This window comes from Vidua macroura, chromosome 8, assembly GCF_024509145.1.
Source record: "Vidua macroura isolate BioBank_ID:100142 chromosome 8, ASM2450914v1, whole genome shotgun sequence".
Lineage (NCBI taxonomy): Eukaryota > Metazoa > Chordata > Aves > Passeriformes > Viduidae > Vidua > Vidua macroura.
Genome location: NC_071578.1, coordinates 2,195,231 through 2,203,908, shown reverse-complemented (window position 1 = coordinate 2,203,908; position 8,678 = coordinate 2,195,231). Strand labels below are relative to the sequence as shown.

Genomic DNA, 8,678 nt, shown 5'->3' with positions numbered 1-8,678 from the left:
TATTAATTAGGTAGTTACAGGAAAAAAAAAAAAAAAAGTTTTGTTTTGTGCTAGAATCTTAAACACTTAAACACTGAGATCTTAAACACTTAAAAAAAATTAATACAACGTGTTGGTTCTAATTGTTGCTGCCATGGAAAAGGTGCAGCTGAATTAAATTAATCCATGGGAGACTTGTTTTGTTGTGCACTAACTACCACTGTTCCTTGAAAGGCCGTGCTTTTTTTTTCCCAGCTCCTTATCTGAAAAGGTTTGCCATGTCTTCACGCCAGCACTTGTCATGCTTTAGAAAAATCACAAGCAGCAAAAAGTCAGAATTGTCAGTTCAGAAGACACTGCTTGCTCCACTGGGTAAAAGCCGAGGAAGCAACGTCGGCAAATGATCTTTAGGAAGAGGGGAAAAAAAATAAAAAACCCCGGTGGAAGCAGCAGTGGAATGAAGATAAAAAGGGTTGCGGGCTTTATTCTCATTGAAGGTTGGCAACAGGAAAGCTGTTGGAGTAGAAGAAGAATATCTGATAGGTCATCTGTTGTGTAATGAAGAATAGAAGACAAGCGAGGAGAAGCAAGGTGATTCCAAACCTCCGAGGGATGGAAGATCTTGGGAGAGAAACATGAAAGCAATACCTTTATAAACTGACCAAATTTAATTTACTATCAACGAGCCTTGTAAGGCTGCAGGCTGACAAAATCCATTTGTAATGCTGTGAGTAAGGCTGGAGTCAGGCATTTTTCTCCTGTGGAATCATTTTATTACGTAGTCCTTTCTTTTTGGTGCAGGTTTTCTGGTTAAAAATTACCACGAGGATGTCAAACATTTCCTTGTCCTCCTGGTTCTGGGCTTAGTTACCCCATAACTGATCCTACACATCCATCTTCAATAGGCACAAGTAAAGGGGGAACAAAAGCAGATAAATATGCTGTCATTTAAAATGCACATTTTCCTGCAAAATGTCCATATGGTTCTGCTCCAGATGTTCCTTGAGAGACACTGGAGTTGTCAGGATGTTTTGCTGCAATATTTTCAATGCATCTTATCAAAGGCATTCCTGATTTCAAGTGGGAAGTCAGGAAATGCTCTGCATGAGGTCCTGAGAGCTTTTCCTTTCATTGGTGACACACTGAGAGATGTGAAATCTGGATCCTTTTGCTGAGAAGAGGATGGGATGGGATGGGATGGGATGGGATGGGATGGGATGGGATGGGATGGGATGGGATGGGATGTGAGCAGATTTTTACCATAATGGGAATGGTCTCCTTGGCTGTGTGGAAAGAGAAAAATAGGTTTTAGATTAAATTTCTAATTCAGTGGTGGGCACAGTGAGTAAATCCTGTCAGTGTTTCTGAGGTCTGGTAGGAATTTAACAGGCTGGGAGAGCTGGGGCTGTTCATCCTGGAGAAGAGAAGCTCCAGGGAGAGCTCAGAGCTCCTTGCAGGGCCTGGAGGGGCTCCAGGAGAGCTGCAGAGGGACTGGGGACAAGGCATGGAGGGACAGGACACAGGGAATGGCTTTAAGCTGACAATGGATAGATTCTGATGGGATTTTGGGCAGGAATTATTCATTGGGAGGGTGAGGAGGGGCTGGGATGGAATTCCCAGAGCAGCTGTGGCTGCCCCTGGATCCCTGGCAGTGCCTAAGGCCAGGCTGGACACTGGGGCTGGGAGCACCTGGGACAGTGGGAGGTGTCCCTGCCATGGCAGGGGTGGAAGGAGATGATTTTTGAGGTCCCTTCCAACCCAAACCTTTCCGTAATTCCATGAGTGTGAATTTTCACTCTCCAGGAACGGAGCTGTTTGCTCTGTGAGGAGCCCCAGTGTTTTGGAGTTCTGTGGTTTAGTTCAGGAGGAGCAAGAAACGACCAAGTCCCTCCAGATTTTGTTTTCCAGGCATGGGATGCATCAGGAGGACTCCTCCTTGGTCTTCCACAGCATGGAAAGGAGTGGGATTGGGATCCTTCACACTTCCATGGGCCTCAACATTTCTTTGGAGGTAAAACGAGTGGAGAAGGTGGAGGAGAGGGAGAAGTTTCCTGGTGTAGACAGCAACAGCTTTGGAGAACTGTGTCTGGTTTTAACCCTGACTTGATAGGTCAGATCTGCAGGAGGAGGAGTTTCCTTGATCATGGAAAATAGGCTGGAAAGGGGTTAATTTTAAGGTCCAATGGGGTTAATTTTATAAAGGGATTGAGCTGGAGAGGGGAGCAGCTTTAGCACCACAGGTGAGCACATTTCAGAGATACATCTCTGTGATGTAAAGTAGAAAAATGTCAGGGCTGTGATGTCATAGAATACCCCAAAGTAAAATGAGTCAAAACAGCATTTCATTGCATTGCAGCCCTGTTTTACAATTAGAATTCTTTGTCAGTAGAGTTTTTCAGCTCATTATAAGAAGCTCTGTGCGTGGACATGCTCGTTTTATTTCATCTTGTTTTACAAATCTAATAGAAAAAAAACCCAGCTAAATTAGGCTAAACCACTTGATTCTGCTCTGCCCTTTTAAATGCTGTAAAGTAAGAAGATTATGTTACCCCCTTCCCTATAAATCAGGATTACACTGGTGTTTTCAGGGTTTTGTGCCAACAAAATCCCCAATTTGCTGAGCTCAAATTCTCTAATCTGCAGCCAGAGGCCAGAAGAGGGGATGCACTTCGGAAACTGCAACGACCACGTTGTGTATTTGGAAGAATTAGGAAATTTTTCGTAAACTGTCAGTGCTCCATTCCCCCTGCCACGGGAAGAGTGAGTTTCTTATCTCTAGAACCACTTTGCTTCCTCAGTGTGAGCCACATTTCCTTGTTTCTCACTCACTTGTATTAGAATTGGAAAATTTCACCTGCAGACAACATGCATCTATTAAAATCCGTGCCAGCCTCCTCCTCTCATTTTTAAGTGAATGTGAGTTTTCCATCTTAAATTCCAGTGGGCAATGAATTAAAAATGACAACTCTATATACGGCGAAAACAAGAAAATAAAATATACAAAACATTGCTAATGATCAGGTCTTGAAAAATTTACCAGACACATTCTACCCAGGGAGCTGAACTCATTAGCAGAAACAGATAGGAAAGCTGAGAAACTCCAGGATGAGGCTCGGGCACAAACTATTCAAATGAAATCTCTTTCGCAGAATAGTTTTGTTTCTTTCTCCGAAATATTTACCAGCAGCCTGTATTGCATTTTTTTTTTTTCCCTAAAAAAGAGAGATGTCTGGGAGGTTATGGCATCTTGTTAATCATGTTTACCTGCTTGGGAGCTGTTCCCCCCTTGGGGAAGGAGAAGACCTAATGGTGGGCCAAAAATTTTCCCTGTGTTATCAGGAGGGTCCTGCTCAGCCACAGCCCATCCCTGGCCCCAGGGCAATCCTGGATGTTGCCTTCTCTGGATCCAAAGGTGAGTTACAGAGCTGGGCACACTCCAAATCCACCCAGACCATCCCTGCACTGCCAGCACTCAATAGATTGTAATAATTAATGATATCTGGGCGACCTCACTCGATGACATTGGGGACAACCCGACCCATCAACGTCCTGCTTGTGGCACTTGAATGCTGCCACCTTCCAGGAACAGACAATTGTTTCACACCTCATTTGCAAACTAAAGGAGATAGGGAATGAATTAAACTTCCTGCAAACACTCAGGAGGTTTACAAAGAGTCCTATCTCTAAGTCTACTGTACTATTTGCATAAAAGAATTCAGTATCAATGTAATTATTAATGATAATTCTCAAGCAGTTGTGCTGCTTCAGGATTTTTCAGATTAAGAACGTAATGAATTAGTAATAAAATCCAAACACAAATTTATTCCTAAATACAATTTCCTTCTGGCTGTGAATCTCCTTGTATTTCTTATAAAAGATGTACTTGTTGAAGCAGCTTTCCTCCGGCGGCGTGGTTTAAAGGCACATGTCTTCAACAAACTCAAATTCCAGTCAGCAAAACACTTTAGGAGAAGCTTTCCTTTCTTTGGGCAGCAAGAGGATGTGGCTGATGTGTTCTTAATGAGAAATGTCTTCCAAGCACCCACCTCATCCTACGAGCAGCGTCGGCAGTGCCGAGGAGGGCGAGCCCTTGGAGAACTTGAGCTGCTCCTCTCGCTGTGAAACCCGCAGGAGCCAGCCTAACAGCCCGGCCTAAGTGACAAAGCCAGGCCTATCTGCTCTTGGTTGTGGTCTGGGGACTAAAGATCTCATGGATTGTTGGGGTTCTGGATGCTGAGAATTTCAGACTTGCTGTGCTGACAGGCACTGACCCCCAGGAGAACTCTGCATTGGCCTGAGGCCGTGGAGCAGCTTCCAAAATGGAATGGTAGCGCTGGGATTGTGGGGGTGGAGTTTGGATAGAAGTGTGTGATGTCACAGGGTGGGGGAACTTAAGAGTTTGGGGTTTTAGAATATAGCAATATATATGGGGCAAGATGGAGGTTTTAGGGCACAGGCTGGTTGTTCTTCTTCACCTTCTTCTTCCTTCTTCTCCATGGGTCTGGGTGGTTTTGTGTAATTGGGCAGAAAAGTCCGCAGTGCAGACTCTGAGTGATTAGTTATTGGGTTAAAAGTGAAAATAATTTAGGTGTCATTTCTTAGTTGGATAATTTAGCCTTAAAAGACCTCGTAACAAGAGACAGTTGGCCATTTTGTGCCTTGTTAGTGAAAGACTGCAGAGCTCACCGCTGTGAGACGGTAACATAGATAAGAAATAATAAACACCTGAGTCTGAACGTGAACTGTCCTCTCAAGTGCCTTCAATCCCAACCTCCAGAGGAGGAAAAAAGAAGCTAAAAACCATCTTGTGAGCGTACTTTGTATGGCTTCATCAATTTCTTTTGGAAATGGGTAGGCATCTACTGGTACACTGAGTAGACAGGTGGAAAATGGTTTTTCTGGGCTTGTGTTGGACAGACATACAGTGTCTAAACTTGATATATTAGCTAAAGTCACCCAAATATTGGTCCTAACTGGTAAATTTGTATTATTAAAAGTAAGTAAAGTAAAAAAGTAAAGCATAACATTTGATTGAGCTCTATATTTTTCTTAAACTATTATCTAACAAAAAATGCTACAACACTACTGATTCTTGCACTTACAAAGAAATCTAAAGTTCATAGTTTTCTGTGGGTGAGACACAAGATGTTAGGTGTGAGTTGGAATCTCTGTGTGATTCACCTTTGTGTGTTTGCTTCTTTGCTTGTGGAGTGATTAGTATTTTCCTGTGCCCCAGAGGGTTTCACGTTCTTTGTTACAACAGCACGGCTGTCCCCACGCTCCTGAGGTAAATCCATTTTGGGAAGGGCCTGCCTCGACTCCCCCAGTCATTAACACACACCTTTATCTGCTCCCTTTGTGTGGCAATAGACCTGTGACACCACAAACGGCACCTCAGCCACCTGCCCTGCACTCCAGGGAGTCATTAGGAGAGACAGGATGAATCCCAGGTGTTGGGGAAACATGGCAGCACTTCATGGATCACACCTCGGACAAATAAACCAAAAAAATTTTGGTGTTTGTTGGGCACCACAAGGTAAGCGAATGCTTTTTATGTGGAGGTGGTGACACATTTTAATTTTTTTCCAAGCCCAGCTCTTGAAATTATTTTCTCTTAGAATAATCACGGAACAAATTTTAACTGAAGGTTAAATCCTTGCTGCAATATAAGAAACTTTTCCATTTTCTCCTCTCATCTTTTCTCCTTTTCTCCTCAAATCATCACCTGCACTTGGAGTGCTGATGCAAATACTGGTACAAATTTAGCACTTTCTGGCTTGTCAGTTACGGTGAAACATTTTTTTTTCCAGGATATTATAGAGCTTTGGCATCAGCTCTAGAGCAGGCTACATTTTTCTGTTGACAATTTAGGTCATTTTTTGTCTGGCTTGATGTTCTGCAAGATTAGAAATTGCAGCAAAGTTTAGTGGATGGTGCAGTAATACGTGGATGTTGTTTTAATTCAGAACAGAGTTCTGCCTCCCTATTTAATATCCAGATACAAATACACCTTCCTGGTTTGATGGGGAGAGCTACAACCCTATTTTCCCAATTTTTTCAGTGGATGTGGTCGCTCCACACCCACTAATCCTCAGCAGGACACGACCACCAAGCCCAGTCCTTCCAGGGAAGTTGATGGGGCTGAAATTTTCCATAATCCAAAGAAAAATCCCATTATCTCTCCAGTTCTGGCACCCTACCCTGTGCTAAATCCCAGTGACAAAGGAAAAAACTAAACCCCACGTCCCCATCGTGGTGATCCAGCAGTTGACAACAACCACCTTGGAAATGCCTTGGAATCTGTCAGGGATGAATCCATTCCCCTGTTCCTGCTGCACTTAAATGGGTGAAACATTGCTAAAATATTGATCATTTGGCAGGAGGAAAATCCTGCAGGAAAAGAAGTACTTTGGTCCTGGAATGCTCCCAGGGAGATTTTGCCCTGACAGGATTGTTTAATGGCATTGCCATGAAAAAGAGTTGATGTTTGCTGAAAATGAGGATCTGCTCTTCTCCCATTCTCAGCTTTGGCCTCCAGAGAACTGATTTGCCAAGACCTCCTTTTATTTAAGGTATTTAAGACACTGGAGCACATACACATTGCACCAGACATCCTGATCCCTGTTAATGGCAGCTCTGGGAAAATATCCATCTTGGGATGTATTTTTCCCTTCCCTTCCCTTCCCTTCCCTTCCCTTCCCTTCCCTTCCCTTCCCTTCCCTTCCCTTCCCTTCCCTTCCCTTCCCTTCCCTTCCCTTCCCTTCCCTTCCCTTCCCTTCCCTTCCCTTCCCTTCCCTTCCCTTCCCTTCCCTTCCCTTCCCTTCCCTTCCCTTCCCTTCCCTTCCCTTCCCTTCCCTTCCCTTCCCTTCCCTTCCCTTCCCTTCCCTTCCCTTCCCTTCCCTTCCCTTCCCTTCCCTTCCCTTCCCTTCCCTTCCCTTCCCTTCCCTTCCCTTCCCTTCCCTTCCCTATCCCAATTATTGGTTTCAGGCTGTAAAGGTTTACCTGGAGGAAACACTCCTAGAGCAGCTTTATTTTACACCAGGGAGAGTGGAAACTCAAAACCAGCGGCGAATTTTTCTCTAATAGTGCTTAAAAAATTGGAATTCTTCTGAAATATTGCTTTTAAAAACATCAACAAAAGAATCCTGCTTTCCCCCACAACCTGGGATCCCCACTGGCAGCAGCCCCAGGTCATTTGGGGTCTGCACCCATCACGAACCTCAGTATAAAACCCTAAGGGAGTTGTCCTTGTTGGATGGAGCAGCCACTCCAAAACTCTGAAAAACTTCAGAGTTCAGACATAAAACGTGTGAGCATTTCAGATCTGGAAAGAGAACTGCATTATTTGTTGTAGGAAAATGGAAGTGTTATAAATTCCTGGAATTTTGCTTCATTAAAATGTAGAAAACGCTAAGGTCATCTTGAATCTGCTTTGTGAGGTACTAAAAGTGGAAAAAAAAAGGAAAAATATTGTGGTGTTTGATTAATCAGATAAAAATCGTCAAGAAGTATTATTTCAGGACCCTTTGGAGACAGGATTTGAGTTTCTAGGAAGGGAGGCAGATCCATCTCAGGGTAAAACAAGGGGAAGTGGCCTCAGGTTCCTCCAGGAGAGGTTTGGCTTGGGAAAAATTTAGGAAAAATTAGGAAAAATTCCAGCATGGAAAGGGTTGTCAAACCTTGGCACAGCTGCCCAGATCTCGCTGGCCAGCCCTGGGACAGCTGCTCCTAACTTGGGGACATTTGTTAATATTTAAATTGAGCTCTGGGGGAAGCAGTGAAAGAGGAAATTATTCTTCATAAATTCATATTTTCGCGTGTGTTTTCTCAGCTAGTGACTCTTTGAACTTCTCCCTGTGAAACATGCTGCAAGTTTAGTGTTTGAAAAACCCCCTTTTTTTTTAACATTCAAGTTTTTACACCAGGGAAAGATTTCCAGGCTACCCCTGCTGCCTTTTTGAGGCATTTAGGTTCAGCTCTTCTCCCAGGAGTTTCCACGGTCATCTGCAGCCACTGAACCTGGGATTCCTCAGCAGGGTTGGGGGGATTTGGGGTGATTTAGGAACTGAGCTGAGCACTCCTGCACGGCCCCAGAGCTGCTTTTCCCTGGTTTCTGTCTGGAATCTCCTGGGATCAGGCACTGCGGAATTGAGTGGTGACCCTACAAATGTGAACTCACCGGGTTCTGTAGGAGCAGTGAGCAGTGCTGGGCCTTGGCTCCACCTTCAGTGCTTGCAGATGTTGGGCCTGTCCTGAAGGAACAGTGCCTTGACTCACCCCAAAAAATGTTCCAACATCTGTTCAAGCCCTTCAAAATGTGACCTATGGCAGCACGCCTCCCCCTCCCCTTTATTCATTTATTTATTTGTGCTAACCCAGGGTAAGATTTAAGCTGTTCAGGACCTGAAATTTCCCAATTTTCAGCCTGTGTGGAGCATCCTTATTTCTGTCAGTGTGAAACTTCTCTGTGTTGCTTCACCTTTGGTTCTCAGCAGTTGCTCCGCTCACAAAATCACTCCATTATCCCACAGTTTCCTGTTTGCTGTAATGAAGACAACTGGATTTTTGATAGTCTATTTAATGGTCTATTAAATAATGTGGTTGCTGGAGGGACCCTGGTGATTCTGTGTGGAGTGGCAGAGTAATAACTCTGTGATTCAGATGCTGCCTGGATTTCCTTTCTATTCCAGCTGTTGGAA

The 8,678-nt window shown here is 44.1% G+C and overlaps 1 long non-coding RNA gene across 1 annotated transcript; it reads left to right on the top strand.

The window, feature by feature from the left end:
• Positions 1-5,437: 5,437 nt before the first annotated feature.
• LOC128811121 (uncharacterized) lies at positions 5,438-7,328 on the top strand. Its single transcript, XR_008438238.1, has 3 exons — positions 5,438-5,515; positions 6,505-6,551; positions 6,967-7,328. It is a non-coding gene; the product is annotated as an uncharacterized LOC128811121 (long non-coding RNA).
• The last annotated feature ends 1,350 nt before the right edge of the window (positions 7,329-8,678 follow it).